This window comes from Lepisosteus oculatus, unplaced genomic scaffold, assembly GCF_040954835.1.
Source record: "Lepisosteus oculatus isolate fLepOcu1 unplaced genomic scaffold, fLepOcu1.hap2 HAP2_SCAFFOLD_52, whole genome shotgun sequence".
Taxonomy (NCBI): domain Eukaryota; kingdom Metazoa; phylum Chordata; class Actinopteri; order Semionotiformes; family Lepisosteidae; genus Lepisosteus; species Lepisosteus oculatus.
This window is the reverse complement of record NW_027168064.1, coordinates 130,604-147,975: the sequence shown is the minus strand read 5'-3', so window position 1 is coordinate 147,975 and position 17,372 is coordinate 130,604. Positions and strand designations below refer to the sequence as shown.

Here is a 17,372-nt window from a genome sequence, read left to right as displayed (position 1 = left end):
AAATCACTCCCTACAGCTGTAAGGCGCCTTGAAGCGTGCACCCCCAACATTCTTCTTTGCGCATCTGTGAAAGGTAAACTCTTGAGCAAACTCTGAACCAGCTCTAAGGAAACTAATCCGATTAGACGTTACTTTGACTCATCCTTTAACAGTTTTCAGTCTCTGTCTTTAAACACCTTGCTCAGTCACATTCAAGCCACAAGTACTCTTCTCGGATGTTGCACAAACAAATCCTAACGTCTTGAAAGCATTGCAGCATGTTTGTGTCCCACTTCCCGTGGCTGCAGGACGACTGACACGAACGGACAAACACAATCTGTGGTGTTTAGCGTGACATAGTCTTGCAGGCATCGTGCTGTCTTACTGCAATACTATACCACTTGAGGAAACAGTCCATCTGGCCATGAAACTCATTTGAACGTCTTGCTACAGCAACTAACAATAACATGATTTATTCAGGATGTGTGGAATCAGCACGTCCCGGAGACAGCTTCTGAAATCGTGAGCATTCTCTGGTGGTGTCCTTGAGGGCTCCGGCGGGCGTGTGTTGGTGGTATAGTGGTGAGCATAGCAACCTTCCAAGCAGTTGACCCAGGTTCGATCCCCGGCCAATGCAGTGGTGAGTGTTTTCAGGTGCTGTCACGAGCCTTGGATTGTGACTAGCAAAGCGAAGCCTTTTGAAAGAGCTAAAGCACTGCAAAACGGAATTGAAGGAGAATCTTACAGGGGATTCTGAGCAGTGTCTAAATAAATAAATTCACAGCGTCCGCGGATGGCATTTTGCAGCTGGAAGTAGATGTCGACGCTTTTTGCACACAGCACCAAAAAAGCGTCTTTTTTGAAGGTACAGGCATTGAGCATTGGTGGTTCATTGTTAGAACTCTCACCTGCCACGCAGGAGGCTTGGTTTCGATTCCTGGCCAATGCAGTGGCTTTTGCAGCGAACGGCTCCATCACTTGCATCCCAACTTTTGCAACTCGCAACTGAAAACCCACTGAAGCTAAGCAGGTGTGAGCCAGGTCAGTACCTGGATGAGGGTGAGCTACAGGGAAAAACAAAGCTTCCAGCTGAAAGTGGTGTTAATGGGGCCAGCGGGGAGGCGCTCACCCTGAGGTCTGTGCGGGTCCCAATCTCCCAATATAGTGACGGAGAAGCTGTGTTGTAAAAGGGCGCTGTCTTTTGGATGAGATGTAAAACCGAGGTCATAGTGCTCTGTGGTCATTAAAAATGACCACCAAAACCTTTGACAAAAGCTCTTGGTAATTGATGGTCTTCAATAATGTTTCTCCTTTAGGTACATTTAAAATCAGCTGAATAATGCTGTGAAACCATGAAACTGCATGAGAAAGCCCGTACACTGAATTACACGGCTTTCTATTCAAAGGAGGACAAAAGAAATTCCCTGAGTTTGATTTTTTGCAGCACAGAGAGGGGCACTGTCACGAGGCCGGTTAGCTCAGTTGGTTAGAGTGTGGTGCTAATAACGCCAAGGTCACGGGTTCGAGCCCCGTACGGGCCATGTCCTTTCCTCCTCTCTTACCAAAGCTGTTAGGTTCCTTTCCGTGGTGAGATGGGTTGTCCTGCAACGCTGCCACACAGTGCCGACGGACAAGAGTGTTGCGGGAGAAGAGAAAAGTGTTTGAAGATTTAAGAGTGTCTTAGGTGGAGCCAAAATCAAGTGTCACAAATGCAAGTGGGAAGATTTCCAATGTTTAATATGGTCAAAATAAGCGGAAGTTACCAGCTGGTCCGGCACAGTCTGCCATGCTTTTGTCATATACTGTAAAGTGGTGTCGAACTGGAGCCTCACCATTTGCATATGTAAGGCTCCAGTTATACATCGATTGTCACATTAAATGACAAAAATGAAGAGAGGTAAAGCAGCTGGAGAGGTTTTCTTACAACTTTTGAGCTGACACAGTTTTGGAAAATGTTTCCTTCACGCTGCACTGTACAATATAGGCAGCCAAGAGTCTCCAAAACAAAACAGAATTGACAGATAGGAGAAAATTCCCACTCGTCCTGAAGTTCCCAAAATCCAGCACTGAGCGTAAACAAAGTGTCTAAGTAGCGTGGGAATGTTAAACCTAACCCTAGCTGGAGTTTGAGCAATCCAGCACTGAGAGTAAAAAGATGAGTCAAAGTAACGTCTAATCAGATTAGTTTCCTTAGAGCTGGTTCAGAGTTTGCTCAAGAGTTTACCTTTCACAGATGTGCAAAGAAGAATGTTGGGGGTGCACGCTTCAAGGTGCCTTACAGCTGTAGGGAGTGATTCGAGACGATTCGTGGCGTGTGCTCGTTCCCATATACCTTACGCCCCGGGGTGCAGTGCTAGGATGACGTACAATACCGCTTGGGCACGTAACGGCGTTATATGCAAGTGCGGGACGTGAGGGTTTTCGTTTGTTCGTTTTGTATTGCTCTGCTTTGCTTTGTTTTGCTTTCCATCGCGTTGGTAAGAGCGTAAATAAAAAGGCGATTCCTGCGTCTACCACTAATGTAAGAGCTATTTCAAGTGCGGCGTGGTGCGGCTTTTCAAATGCTCAACAGGATGACTTCGCATGCACGTGTGCTTTCATGCAGTCGTGTGTGCAACCATGTCTGCTTATGTGCAAACGGGCGTGGTTTCATGTATGCAAAAAACTTTCCTGGGCTCTTCTGAAGCACATAAAATTATTTGGAGATATACATTTGTCTTGTTTTCCTCTTAGGCTCTAGAATTGATAACTTTTTTTTAGGATTCTAGCTTTCTCCCCTTGCAGGCATCGGGCACAGAGGACCTCATGGTTTTCCTAAAAATCTTTTTTTTTTGTGTTCCTTGTTGTTCCAAACTTAATTTTAATCACTTTTAATTAGATATTTTATTAAAAATAGTGCAAAAAATGACTAATTTCACTAAAAATAATGTAATATAAAACTGATGTTTTTAACTTTATTGTAGTGTTTTAGAAACTACTATGTCTTCAAAAATGGTTATTTTTCACTCCTAGGAATGAAAGCTGTTGTTATATGATGTTTATTTTCAAATTTTGAAAAAATCAAAGGATTCTAGCTTTCTCCCCTTGCAGGCATTGGACACAGAGAACCTCATGGTTTTCCTAAAAATCATTTGTTATGTTCCCTGGTGTTCCAAACTTAGTTTTAATCAATTTTAATTTGTTATTATGTTAAAAACAGGGTAATAAGTTTCTAATTGGACTATAAATAATGTCATATTGTCTGCTATAAAACTGATGTTTTCATCTCCATTGTAGAGATTCTAGAATCAACTAATAGAGAATTAAAATAAAAAAGGGCATAAGAAGACATTACCAACAACGACCACAAGATGGAGATGTTGTCTAGACTTTACCAATAACGACCACAAGATGGAGATATTGTCCAAAGAGGCAAGAAGGGCAAAGCCGCGATAAGGAGATTGCTGTCAGAATGCACATCCGGATCCCAAACAGAATCTCTAGTAAAATATGATCATTTGTGAAACAGGCAAATGAGTGTCAGCTACAATATGATTGCTACATATCTGCATTTGTTGGTTTTTAAGGAGTAAGAGTGCAGGCGGTTTAAACCTGCGATCCAGTGTGTTGAAGTATTTCACAACACTACCCCTAGCACATCAGGAAATAAATCCTCATAATGATTATTGCCCTGGGCATGTACCAAAAAATCAGTGAGCATATACATATATCGCTGTGTTGAAGCTAGAGACACAGAATAAGTGCAAACACATCCTAAATACAGTGTTTAGTAACGTTTGTAAGGCCAGGTGTATTGCCAACCACGACCGGCAGGGCAGAGGCCTTGAAGGCGGCCTGGGCTCCTGCAGCTGTGCAGCCACGCACTCTGGTTTCTCTTCATCTCGTACAAATCTTTCGCCTTTTACTAAAGATTTCCGTGGAGAGGAGCATGAATGAGTTCCATGCATTTTTTGTGCTTCCCTGCCTTCGGGTGGGGCGCAGCCTGGCTGGTCAAAGAGAGAAAACAAAAACGCTCGCAATCGGTCTTGTTATGGCGATTGTGGCAGTCTGCTCCGCGAGTCCTCGGTCTCCGGCCGTCTGATTGGCGCTCTTTTCTTTGGGGGTTGGGAAGTGTCCGGCCGCAGGGGATCTTGGGACCTCGCTTTGCATAGCGGCTTCCCAGAGTGCGTCGTTTCCGGCACAGTGTGGCCGGGTGTTTTCCGAGTTATCGCACGGATTGGTCACGCTCGCAAGCCGTGAGCCGCAGGCGATGAGCCCGGAGCTGAACGGGCCCCACTGGCTCGTTTGTAAGGCCAGGTGTATTGCCAACCACGACCGGCAGGGCAGAGGCCTTGAAGGCGGCCTGGGCTCCTGCACAGCACCCACCCACTGTGTCCCACAGCACCACAGCGCCGACACACCTTTGGGTGTCCCACATAAAAAACATAGCCATTGCAGGCGCCCAGCTGGATTGTAGAGGGCAGGTGCCTTAAGCCTCCATTTACATTGTCCGGTAGCAAGCGAACCTCGAATTTCCTTGCTCCTGTTTTTATACCGTCAACATCTCTAACCTCAGTTCCATGGTGGACGGTGCAGTACTGCTTAAGCCAGGTGTGAATGTCCTCCGTCTTTGCCATTTCCGAGAACATAACAACATGCACCGTTTTCCTCTCTCTCTGTGTCAGAGGCTGCAAGTTGATCTTCTCAAGGGCAGGAACTTTCCCTCTTTTTGCCTCAAACACATCCACACATTGTTCAAACAGAGAATAGGTAGCAAAAACAACCTCAAATTCTTTCTGACCTGGGAGAGCGAAGATGAAATACAAGTGCCGAGGTTCAAAGCCAAGTTCCTTCTGTAACACTTTTCTGCTGAACTGCATACGATCCATGAAGAGGTCATCCAAAAGCTCAAAACGTACAGCATTCTTGCGGGATCCAAAGGTTGCCATCTCAAACTGCAAAACAAACACTGCTTCCACAAAACAAGAAAACAATCCAACTACAGGCTGATCAAGGTATCTCCCCTGCCAGGTAAGCTGAGAGCCACTGGCTCGTTTGTAAGGCCAGGTGCATTGACAACCACGACTGGCAGGGCAGAGGACTTGAAGGCGGCCTGGGCTCCTGCAGCTGTCCAGCCACGCACTCTGGTTTCTCTTCATCTCGTACAAATCTTTTGCCTTTTACTAAAGATTTCCATGGAGAGGAGCATGAATGAGTTCCATACAATTTTTGTGCTTCCCTGCCTTCGGGTGGGGCGCAGCTGGGCTGGTCAAAGAGAGAAAACAAAACCGCTCACAATCGCTCTTACAATGCAGTAAGTAGCACAGGCTACTTAGGGAGTAGGCTCTTCTTCTTCTTCTTCTTCTTTTTCACAGCCTTAGTCCCAGACTGTCCTGGGGTCAGCTGCTTTGGTTGCTCTTCTCCATTTGTCTCTGTCGAGCACATCTTCCTCACTCACTTCACATACCTCCATATCTTTTCTCACACAATCTATCCATCTCTTTCTAGGCCTGCCTCTTCCATTGTTACCTTCCACCTCAAATTCCATTACCCTCTTTGTTACTTCCTCAAAGTCCCTCCTCATGATATGTCCATACCACCGTAACCTCGCCTCTCGAATCTTCTCAACCACATCCACCACCCTACATTGTCTACGGATTTCTTCATTTCTGATCTTATCCTTCATTGAAATCTGCAGAATCCATCTCAACATCCTCATTTCAGTTCTTCTCATCAAGTTCTCTTCCCTCTTTCCAACTGCCAAGCATTCAGCTCCATATAGTAGTACAGGTCTAATCACAGTCTTGTACATTTTGCACTTTAACTTTCTGGGAATTTTCCTGTCACAGATTATTCCAGTTATCTCTCTCCACTTGTTCCATCCAGCTTTCACTCTTTGTTTTACTGCCTCCAGTGTTTCTCCTCCCTTTACCAGTTTTGATCCAAGGTATTTAAAGTCATCAACTTGTTTCAGTTTTCCTCCATTTGTCTCCTCAACATTGGTCATAGTATCTCCTCTTCTCTCCATTACCATTATTTCAGATTTTTGTGCATTCATTTTCAGTCCACCCTTTTCCAGACTCCTCTGCCATTTGAACACTTTCTCCCGTAGTTCTACTTCTGAGTCTGCCATCAGTGCCACATCATCAGCAAAGATGAGTTCCCAAGGCACTTCTGTTCTTACCTCCTCTGTCAGTGTGTCAATAATGTTTATGAAAAGGAAAGAACTTAGTGCTGATCCTTGGTGTACTCCAACTGTGATTTCAAACTCTTTTGTCTCTCCCTGTTGTGTTATCATCTTCGTAGTTGCATCTCTATAGGTTGCTTGAACTAACTTCACCATGCTTTCTGGTACTCCTTTCTTCCTCAAGCACCAATACACCACCTCTCTGGGCACACGGTCATATGCCTTCTCCAAGTCCAGAAAGGCCACATACAGCTTTTTCCCTTTCTCTAGTGTCTTCTCCTGTAACTGTCTCATCACAAAAATGGCATCTGTTGTGCTTTTCCCCACTGAGAATCCAAATTGTGAGTTGTGGATCCTGATTATCTTCCTGAGTCTCTTGTCCAGAATTTTTTCCAGGATTTTCAATCCATGTTCCAGAAGTTTTATTCCTCTATAGTTTTAACACTCCATTGGGTCTCCTTTCTCCTTGTAGATGGTAACCATACTGCTTTTTGTCCATTCTTCTGGAATTCTCTCTTCCTTTGCAATATTGTTTAGCAATCTCGTCAGCCACTGAATCCCCTCTTCATCGAGGTTCTTAAAGTGTTCTGCTGCTATTCCTGATGGTCCAGTTGCTTTGCCCACTTTCATCTCTTTGATAGCTTCTGTCACTTCCTTTACTGAAATTTCTTGGATTGGTCCACACACTACGTCTGCCTCCACTAGGTTCTCCCTCTCATTTTCTACATTTAACAGATTTTTGAAGTACTCCAGCCATCTTTGCTTGATCTGTTCTTCTTTAATCAAGACTCTGCCTTCTCCATCCTTGAGTCCCGCCACCCGGATAATATCTTTTTTCTGTCTCGCTCTATGTTTAGCAATCTTGTAGATTTGGTCCTCTCCTTCCTTTGTTTCAAGTTTCTCATTCCATTCTTTCCAGGCTCTTTCCTTTGCTCTTGCTACACTTCTTTTTGCTACCTTCTTTAGTCTCTTATATTCTTGTAATTCTCCAGTGCCATCTTTCAGTGCCTTGTATGCTTTTTTCTTTTCCTTCAGTGTTTCCTGAACTTCCATATCCCACCACCACTCTTCATTTTCCCTCGGTCTGCCTCCTCTTGTCTTTCCACAAACCCTGGTAGCAGCCTCTTCTAGGATGTGGCTCATCTCAGTCCACTCTTCTTCAACTGAAGGCTCCTCTGTTTCCTCTGTGTTGTTTTTCATTTCTTTCACCAGCCTGTTGAAATCTACTTTGTTTTCTCTCAGTTTCCACACTTTTGTTCGTGCTGGGTGTTTCCTCTGCCTTATTCTTCGCTCCTTCAATATTGTGATGTCCATCACCAGTAGCCTGTGTTGTCTGGTAACAGCCTCATAGGGCAGGACTTTAGCATCTTGGACTTTCGCTCTATCAATTCTTCTCACTAATATGTAATCTATTTGGGTATCATGGCCTCCACTCCTGTATGTCACCTTTTGCTCATAATTCTTCGTGAACCCTGTGTTCACTGCAAACAATTCAAGAGCTTGGAGTGTCTCTAGTAGCCTTCCTCCTTCTTCATTTCTCTCTCCTAGCCCTCTCTGACCATGTTCATCTGGATAATCTGGGCATTTCTCTCCTAAATGTGCATTGAAGTCTCCTCCAATTACCACCATTTCATTTCCTGGGATTCTGCTAATCACTTCTTCGAGATCTTCCAAAAAGCTCTCCTTTTCCTCCTGTGGTCTTCCTACCTGTGGTGCATATACAGAGATGATATTCCATAACCCACTCTCAAAAGCCACCTGTACATTGATAATCCTGTCTGAGTGTCTAACCACCCTCACTATCTTGTCTGCTAGGTCTTTGCACACTATCACACCCACTCCATTCATTTTGGTACTCTTTCCAGCATATAGAATCATGTATCCCTCTCCTAGGTGTCTTGAGCTGTTTCCTTTCCACTTGGTTACTTGCACACACAAGATCTCCACTTTTCTCCTTGCCATAGTTTCAACCAATTCTCTCCCTCTCCCTGTCATGGTGCCAACATTCCAACTCCCCACTCTCATTGACTTAACATTCCTTCCAGGCCCCTTCACCTTGTTTCTTTTCTGTAGCCCCCACTCTACAGTTTTCCCCACAGTAGCATAATTTCCATTAGTACCCTGTTGGGACACAGCACTAATGGCGGACGTTGTTAACCCGGGCCCCGGCCGATCCGGTATGTGGTTTGTGTTCTTTGCAACCATGGTTTTGGCAAGATGGTTTTACGTCAGATGCCCTTCCCGACACAACCCTTTTAGTCGCCTCTTACGACAGGCACTTAGGGAGTAGGCTGATGTGTTTAAAAACAACCAGCGCCAGGCAGGAGTCGAACCTCCAAACTCCTAATCCATAGTCAGACACATTATCCATTGCACCACTGGCCCTGGTGTGACACTACAGGACTGTAACCCAGTGAGCTTAGCACTGCAACTAGTAAAATATTACCCCTGGTCCATTCTTTTCCAAAAGTGAGAAACACCTGTTTTCTACATTTTGTCTGTTTTAAAACCATATCTCTTTAAACCAAACCAAAAGTTTGTCTTTTGCACTGATATTCTGATTCATTTCGATTTCAAAGAAAAAAAAACATTACCTTCCAAAGCATCATAAAATTGTCCCTTCCTCCAGACTCTACTTCTCTCTTGTAGTAGTACAGCAGACCTTTCCAGGTGAGCAGATCACAGAGTCCGAAATGAGCTTCCTCCATCAAGCAAAGTACCTGAACATGACTCTGTCATCATAAAAGCGCCCCTGTAATAAAGAAATTAAATCCGAAATCAAGAGGGCAGTTGCCTACTGAAGTTCAAGAAGTCATAAATTTTAACCTAGCAACACATTAAAGGCTGCATCTATACAAGTACGATTCTAGAAATGCTCACCAGATTACGTTTTAAGAAAGAACTGCGCCTCAGGTTCCGCCGAGATCTTAACTCGGATGGCAGGATTCAGAGTCTGGAGTGTGGAATGATGGCGCACGGAGGGTCCACATACTGTGGATCTCTCAGTGATCTTCCGCGTGTTCAAACCGCCAGCGTGTGACTCCCCTGTCCCCGTGACCTCATTGCTCTGCTCTCGCCTCTGTGCAGCTGAGCCCGACTCATGGTAAAGTGGAAAAAAATATGCCCTAAACGTGAGATTTACTCTGGAGTGAGGATAGTTGTTACCTTCTTATCGTTGAAACGGATGTATGTGATATGGCGACTAGGTTCTTCTCCATTAGCAGGCTTAAGGTTAAAGAAAAAAACATTGCTGACTTCTTTTTTTTTTGCCAGCCTCGAGCGCTGATTAGCGAGGTTTGTATTTCATGTTTTGCAAGTTGCATCCATTTTAAGAAAAACAAGTCGCGTTAAAGACAGGAAATGAATACTTGCATTTAATTAAGTCTAGCCGTAGGCGGTTGTCTGTAAGGACCAGTTCAGTTCGAGAAGACAGAACGAAGAAGGCACCACTGGGATTCGGACCCAGCATCTCCTGTTTAAGGAGACAAGCACTTTAACCAACTAAGCCACGGCACCCTGGGAGTGTTGTCCTTTTGCAGCCACTTGGACACACCACTCAGACACATCTGCATTCGGTGTGTGCTCCGCCTGCTCGCTGAGCAAGTTGCCACCTTTACATACAATAGCAACATCGACACCAAGAGAAAGGATGACAAATGGCTTTTATCTGGAACTTTTCATGTCCAAGGAGCTCAATGTGCTTTCTGTGTACAACAGGGCCACTGAACTCCACACTGGCCACTGAACCACAGCAGTGGCTTGCTGGCTTGACATCTCCCAAGGAAAATGTTGAAATCGCATGTGGAACAGGAAAAGGACCCTCGAGTACGAGGGAAAAAAAAGAAAAAGATCATCTTTAGCGCGCCAACCCATGTCTGGACAGCCCAGTTTCGTCGACGAGGTGGCCGAGTGGTTAAGGCGATGGACTGCTAATCCGTTGTGCTCTGCACGCATGGGTTCGAATCCCATTCTCGTCGCTCTCTATGTCTGACACGTGTGCCCGTTCGACGTTGGCCCTCCTTTTGTTTGCTCCAGTACTAGAGCCGTGCATTTTCTAGCGGTGGCTGAACATGGTATAGTAGGCTAACGTCGGTATCGAGCAGTGGCAGTAACAGTATTTACGTGCCGCTGCTGCCAAGTGGCTCTGGTTTGAGACTGCGTTTTCACTTACTTGCAGCACAAACGGAGAAAGCGATTTTTGACAGTCTCTCGAGAGACTGCGCTAGGTGTTTAGGGATAGATCAAAGGGATAGACTTTGTCAGTTCCCCCTGGGATGATGGCCTCTCAAATAGTTTGTGATTCCTCTAGACGTTTATACAGTAGAAGCCTGCTTCGTGGCTTAAATCCAAGCTAAGGAAACGAGTTAGAGGTCTGATGCAGAACTGCGAATTCAATGAAGGGGAACACTACAGTACATTGCACTGTATGTGTGAGGAAAGCTGCCCCCTTCTGTTCCTTGTCGACCGAACAGAGGACTGTAAAGGATACCGCCAAGAAACTTTAGGATGCTGGTTGGAATCCAGCTCCAAAGAGGCCCCTTTGGGTGTTATGTCATCAAAAAGTAAGAACAGAGAATCTCCCTTTGATCAAAAGCGCAACAGAACTGTTTTCCGTGGAGCAGGTTTCAGACCCGTAGACCTGTTTTATTTGTAGGGCAGGGCGCATTCCCAAACGCGAATCTCCTGTTTTAGAAATGGTTTGGGGCGGCGTGAAGTGAAAATAAGAAGTGGGCTCCAGATGCACATGGAAGCAATCAAGTGTTTCATCCGAGCTGTTTCAAAGACTGCTCAACAGCTTTCCTTTCACAGAGGCCCAACGATTAATGATGGGGGTGCACCCTTCAATGTGCCTTACGACTCTAGGGAGTGATTGAGACGATTCGTAGCGTGTTTTCATTTCCCTCTATTCCCCGTGTTGCAGTGGTAGGATGACGTAAATTCCTGCTTCAACACGTAACGGCATTATAATCACGTGCAGGAGCTGAGGGCTTTTGTTTTGTTTCGTTTTCCATGGCGTTCGTAAACGCGCAAAACAAAGACAATTCCTCCGTCTAACACGAATGTAAATGCTTTTGAAAGTGCAGTGTGGTGCAGCTTGTAAAATCCTTGTCCACATTTTTGGTTTGTTGATGTTTTTTCTGTCTGCCAAAGTTGCATTTTGACATCCGGACGGGGAGACTTTATCATTTGAACGTGAAGCCAGCCTTAAACCCTCTGAGGCGTGTCTGTCTGCCGGCATGTATCTTGTGAAAGGTTTTTTTTTTTTAACGGAGAGCGACTTAAAAAAAGTTTCTGCAGCCACCTCGCACTCCGTGTTAGATTATAGGAGGAATGCGGCGGCGGCGAGCTCGCTGTAGTTGTGGCCGAGTAGTTAAGGCGATAGACTTGAAATCCATTGGGGACTCCCCGCTCAGGTTCGAATCCTGCCGACTATGGCGTCTGCCGCACGTTGCCTTGTGCCTGTGCGGCAAAGGCGAAGTGCAGTTTCTCCTTTCCTGGTACTATAAAAATGCTACATCGCTTGGTCCTGCTTCCATGGAAAGCAGTTCTTCAGGTAATTCTACTCTCTTACCAAAGCTGTTAGGTTCCTTTCCGTGGTGAGAGGGGTTGTCATGCAACGCTGCCACATAGTGCCGACAGACAAGTGTGTTGCGGGAGAAGAGAAAAGTGTTTGAAGATTTAAGAGTGTCTTAGGTGGAGCCAAAATCAAGTGTCACAAATGCAAGTGGGAGGATTTCCAATGTTTAATATGGTAAAAATAAGCGGAAGTTATCTGCCGGTCCGGCACAGTCTGCCATGCTTTTGTCATATACTGTAAAGTGGTGTCGAACTGGGTGTCGAACTGGAGCCTCACCATTTGCATATGTGAGGCTCCAGTTATACATCGAGTGTCACATTAAATGACAAAAATGAAGAGAGTTAAAGCAGCTGGAGAGGTTTTCTTACAACTTTTGAGCTGACACAGTTTTGGAAAATGTTTCCTTCACGCTGCACTGTACAACATAGGCAGCCAAGAGTCCCCAAAACAAAACAGAATTGACAGATAGGAGAAAATTCCCATTCGTCCTGAAGTTCCCAAAATCCAGCACTGAGCGTAAACAAAGTGTCTAAGTAGCGTGGGAATGCTAACCCTAACCCTAGCTGGAGTTTGAGCAATCCAGCACTGAGCGTAAAAAGATGAGTCAAAGTAACGTCTAATCGGATTAGTTTCCTTAGAGCTGGTTCAGAGTTTGCTCAAGAGTTTACCTTTCACAGATGCGCAAAGAAGAATGTTGGGGGTGCAAGCTTCAAGGCGCCTTACAGCTGTAGGGTGTGATTCGAGACGATTCGTGGCGTGTGCTGGTTCCCATATACCGTATGCACCGGGGTGCAGTACTAGGATGACGTACAATACCGCTTGGGCACGTAACGGCGTTATATGCAGGGTTTTCGTTTGTTCGTTTTGTTTTGCTCTGCTTTGCTTTGTTTTGCTTTCCATCGCGTTGGTAAGAGCGTAAATAAAAAGGCGATTCCTGCGTCTACCACTAATGTAAGAGCTATTTCAAGTGCGACGTGGTGCGGCTTTTCAAATGCTTGTGGGCATTTCTCTGTTGTTGATTCTTTTTTTGTGTGTAACAAAGTGGTATTTTCATGTCCGGACGGGGAGACTTTATCATTCCGACATGAAGCCACCCTTAAGTCCTCTGAGGCGTGTCTGTCTGCAAGGCTTGTATTTTGGAAATGTTTTTTTGAAACGGAGAACGACTTTGAAATAGGCTTTCGCCGGCGCCTCGCGATCCAGGTAAGATTGTAGCAAGAACGCAGCGGCGGTGGGGCTTGCTGTAGTCGTGGCCGAGTAGTTAAGGCGATGGACTAGAAATCCATTGGGGTCTCCCCGCGCAGGTTCGAATCCTGCCGACTACGTTGTCTGCCTCCAGTCGGTGTGTTTCGGCGCAAGCAAAGAAGCGCGCCTCTTTGCTGTTCCTGGTGGTTTTAAAACGCCCAATCGCTTGTACCCACTGCCTTGGAAATAAGTTCTTCAGCGTCCGCGAATGGCATTTTGCAGCTGGAAGCAGATGTCGACGCGTTTTCCACAGAGCACCAAAAAAGCGTCTTTTTTGAAGGTCCAGGCACTGAGCATTGGTGGTTCAGTGGTAGAATTCTCGCCTGCCATGTGGGAGGCTTGGGTTTGATTCCCGGCCAATGCAGTGGCTTTTGCAGGGAGCGGCTCCATCACTTGCATTCCCTTGCAACTCGCAACTGAAAACCCACTGAAGCTAAGCAGGTGTGAGCCAGGTCAGTACCCGGATGAGGGTGAGCTACAGGGAAAAACAAAGCTTCCAGCTGCAAGCGGTGTTAATGGTGCCGGCGGGGGGGCGCTCACCCTGAGGTCTGTGCCGGTCCCAATGCCCCAGTATAGTGACGGAGATGCTGTGTTGTAAAAGGGCGCTGTCTTTTGGTTGAGATGTAAAACCGAGGTCACAGCGCTCTGTGGTCATTCAAAATGACCACCAAAACCTTTGACAAAAGCTCTTGGTAATTGATGGTCTTCAATAATGCTTCTCCTTTAGGTACATTTTAAATCAGCTGAAAAATGCTGTGAAATGGGGGGGCACTTCAGGCCAGTGTAGGATTTGGGTTACAAGAACCATGAAACTGCACGAGAAAGCCCGTACACTGAATTACACGGCTTTCTATTCAAAGGAGGAAAAAAGAAATTCCCTGAGTTCGATTTTTTGCAGCACAGAGAGGAGCACTGTCGTGAGGCCAGTTAGCTCAGTTGGTTAGAGCGTGATGCTAATAACACCAAGGTCACGGGTTTGAGCCCCGTACGGGCCAGGTCCTTTTCTCCTCTCTTACCAAAGCTGTTAGGTTCCTTTCCGTGGTGAGAGGGGTTGTCATGCAACGCTGCCACATAGTGCCGACAGACAAGAGTGTTGCGGGAGAAGAGAAAAGTGTTTGAAGATTTAAGAGTGTCTTACTGTAGGTGGAGCCAAAATCAAGTGTCACAAATGCAGGTGGTTGGATTTCCAATGTTTAATATGGTAAAAATAAGCGGAAGTTATCTGCCGGTCTGGCACAGTCTGCCATCCTTTTGTCAGATACTGTAAAGTGGTGTCGAACTGGGTGTCGAACTGGAGTCTCACCATTTGCATATGTGTGTGCGTTGTTAGTTGATCTGACAATTGATTTTCTAAAAGCCCCAACGAACAACCTCGTGTTTATTGCTACAATTAATAATTGTCTCAGTAAACCCATCAAACCTCTACATTTAATGGCGTCCCTGGGCGGGCGAGTTTAGAATAAAATGAGAATCAATCGCACAGAATAACTGATGTTATACAGTTATACATCGAGTGTCACATTAAATGACAAAAATGAAGAGAGTTAAAGTAGCTGGAGAGGTTTTCTTACAACTTTTGAGCTGACACAGTTTTGGAAAATGTTTCCTTCACGCTGCACTGTACAACATAGGCAGCCAAGAGTCTCCAAAACAAAACAGAATTGACAGATAGGAGAAAATACCCACTCGTCCTGAAGTTCCCATAATCCAGCACTGAGCGTAAACAAAGTGTCTAAGTAGCGTGGGAATGCTAACCCTAACCCTAGCTGGAGTTTGAGCAATCCAGCACTGAGCGTAAAAAGATGAGTCAAAGTAACGTCTAAATTGGGTTAGTTTCCTTAGAGCTGGTTCAGAGTTTGCTCAAGAGTTTACCTTTCACAGATGGGCAAAGAAGAAAGTTGGGGGTGCACGCTTCAAGGCACCTTACAGCTGTAGGGAGTGATTCGAGACGATTCGTGGCGTGTGCTCGTTCCCATATACCGTACGCCCCGGGGTGCAGTGCTAGGATGACGTACAATACCGCTTGGGCACGTAACGGCGTTATATGCAAGTGCGGGATGTGAGGGTTTTCGTTTTTCCGTTTTGTTTTGCTCTGCTTTGCTTTGTTTCGTGGTCAAGAGGCGTAAGGTAAGTCGTAATCCAGGGAGAACACTGGTGGCAAACAGTCCGAGGTGAGAGGCGAGGTCCAAAGTCAAAAAGGCAGAAGGGGAGTCCAATATCCAGAATAAACGAGGTAATGGAAAAAACGCCAGGTAGAGCTCTCAAGGCATAGACTCAATACCGAGCAGCGGGAAGCAGGTAAAGATGGTAAAAATAGCACTGTGTACCGCACGGTGGAGTGTGTGCAGGTGGGTTAACTCGTGCGGCAGGGTTTGTTAATAATCACCCACTGCTGGTGCTGATTAGATCGCTTAAGAGTTGGTCTTAACTGCCTGGCGGTCATGACAAGCTCCTCTTTAAGCTGTGGTTTAGTTTTGCATTCATGTGTTTCTAGAGCAGTTATTTATGGGGGTGGGTGGGTCTTTCACAGAGGCTCAGGACAAATCCCCCGCATGAAAGTCTACTGTGTGCGTTCAAACAGTCACAGGTCAAGAGCCAGGCAGGAGGACAATGGACAGGAGAGCCAACGAGCTAAAAATAAAAGAACGAATATGAAAAAGCCACCATCTTTTTCTTTTTGACATTTTCCGACATTCATGCAAGCCAAGACAAAGTTGCTCGTAGCTACTTGTGGATTCCAATACTCTATCGAGTGCTTTGATGAGTTTTTGCAATTTGATTGTCGTCCTGTCAGCCTGTTTCTGTTTTTTTTTTCAATCTAGTGATGGAAAGTAAGAGGGAAATGATGGAGCAATCAATAACCGCTCCGGAAAAAAAATGGCAGAAAGAAATGGCCCGTCACTAAGGACATTTGTGAAGCAGAGGAGTGACATCACCACAAAGGCGACTTATTCTGCTGATCGTTTTGGTGAATAATGATTGAGGCGCGTTAAGAGAAAGGTAGCTGCATCAGCATGCTTAGGCTGCAAAGGATAAAGCAAAGGTTTACTCCATGCTGAAAAGAGAAAAAAAGAAGCACAACGTTTTGGCTGTGGAGCCTTCTGCGCCATCTTCTTTAGCGATGGTGATGATGTTTACATTGGAAAAACTGAGACACCCATACCAGAGGGGCTTGAACCACCAACCTTTCAGTTAACAGCCAAATGCACTAACCGATTGCTCCACAGAGACTGACGGCCGCTTGTGCTCCCTACATTTGCAGGTTTATGGTCAAAGAAAACAATCGTTTGCGCTTCTTGTAGCCAGCAATATTTTTTCACTGACAACCAAGAAATTGATTTCATCTTTCACAAAATGTATGGATTTCTTCAGAAACAAGTTATTCCAGAAAGGAAATGCATTCTTGCATTAAACTGAACAAAGCTGTACATGTTTGTCTGAAATGATACATTTGGCACAACAAGACACGGAGAGAGGCACAGCTGGTATTCAGACCCAGGATCGCCTGCTTACTAGGCAGGCACTTTAAGCCACTAGGGAGCACCGCACTTTTACAGACACTTGGACACATCTGCGCTCGGTGTGCACTTAACATAATCTCTGAGCCCGTTGTCTCTTTCCCATTTAATAGCAGAACTGACGCCAAGAGAAATGATGAGAAATGGCATTTATTTGACACTTCTCATGGAGCTCAATGCCCTTGACACCTCCCCAAGGCGACAGAGCTGCATTCTTTGGCGACAACATTTTTTCTTTTGTTTTATTTCTATACTTATTGATAGAAAAAAAAAACGATATGTCATGTACTGTAAGGGAAATGTCTCTTTTCATGGGGAAAGCTAGCACCAGCAAATGTTGTGTTTAGAAGAAGTGATTTAACATGACACGTGACCTAATTTACCGGAGCAAAAGCTCACCCAGCAAGCCCTGCTTTACTTCTACAGGAGAGAAGTACTGTAGAGTCTGCAAGATGTTCAGCTGGGTAGCTACGTCACCATGCCTCGGCTGCAAAGGAACAAGTAATAGGTTTATTGCATGCTGAAAAGAGAAGAAAGGAAACACAACGTTTCGGCCATGAGGTCTTCTCACACCTGAAGAAGCCTCACACCTGTAAAAGGTTCCATGGTTTTCTTTCTTCTCTTTTCAACATGGAATACACCTATTGTCTGCAAGATGTTAGAATTTCACGGTGTTTTGGAAGAAAACCTTTTTTCTTTGAATTCAAAATCAATCGGAATTTCAGCACGACACATCAACACTTTTTCTGTTTTAAGGAGATGATATTTTAAACCTGATAAAAATAGTAGGAAACACAAGTTTCTTGCTGTGAAAATTTAGATGGGGAAGTGTACTACTGGTAGCAGTGTAGAGCTCTCTGTGGTGGAGTGTAAGCGCATGTTCTAT

The 17,372-nt window shown here is 45.2% G+C and overlaps 5 non-coding genes across 5 annotated transcripts; all 5 read left to right on the top strand.

Moving 5' to 3' along the window:
• The first annotated feature begins 1,446 nt into the window (after positions 1-1,446).
• Positions 1,447-1,520, top strand: trnai-aau (transfer RNA isoleucine (anticodon AAU)). The gene has a single exon. It is a non-coding gene; the product is annotated as a tRNA-Ile (tRNA).
• A 2,319-nt stretch (positions 1,521-3,839) lies between these two features.
• Positions 3,840-3,956, top strand: LOC138230915 (U5 spliceosomal RNA). The gene has a single exon (XR_011186503.1). It is a non-coding gene; the product is annotated as a U5 spliceosomal RNA (small nuclear RNA).
• A 1,141-nt stretch (positions 3,957-5,097) lies between these two features.
• LOC138230928 (U5 spliceosomal RNA) lies at positions 5,098-5,214 on the top strand. Its single transcript, XR_011186516.1, has one exon. It is a non-coding gene; the product is annotated as a U5 spliceosomal RNA (small nuclear RNA).
• A 4,826-nt stretch (positions 5,215-10,040) lies between these two features.
• On the top strand, positions 10,041-10,122 carry trnas-gcu (transfer RNA serine (anticodon GCU)). The gene has a single exon. It is a non-coding gene; the product is annotated as a tRNA-Ser (tRNA).
• Positions 10,123-12,966: 2,844 nt separating this feature from the next.
• On the top strand, positions 12,967-13,048 carry trnas-aga (transfer RNA serine (anticodon AGA)). Its single transcript has one exon. It is a non-coding gene; the product is annotated as a tRNA-Ser (tRNA).
• The last annotated feature ends 4,324 nt before the right edge of the window (positions 13,049-17,372 follow it).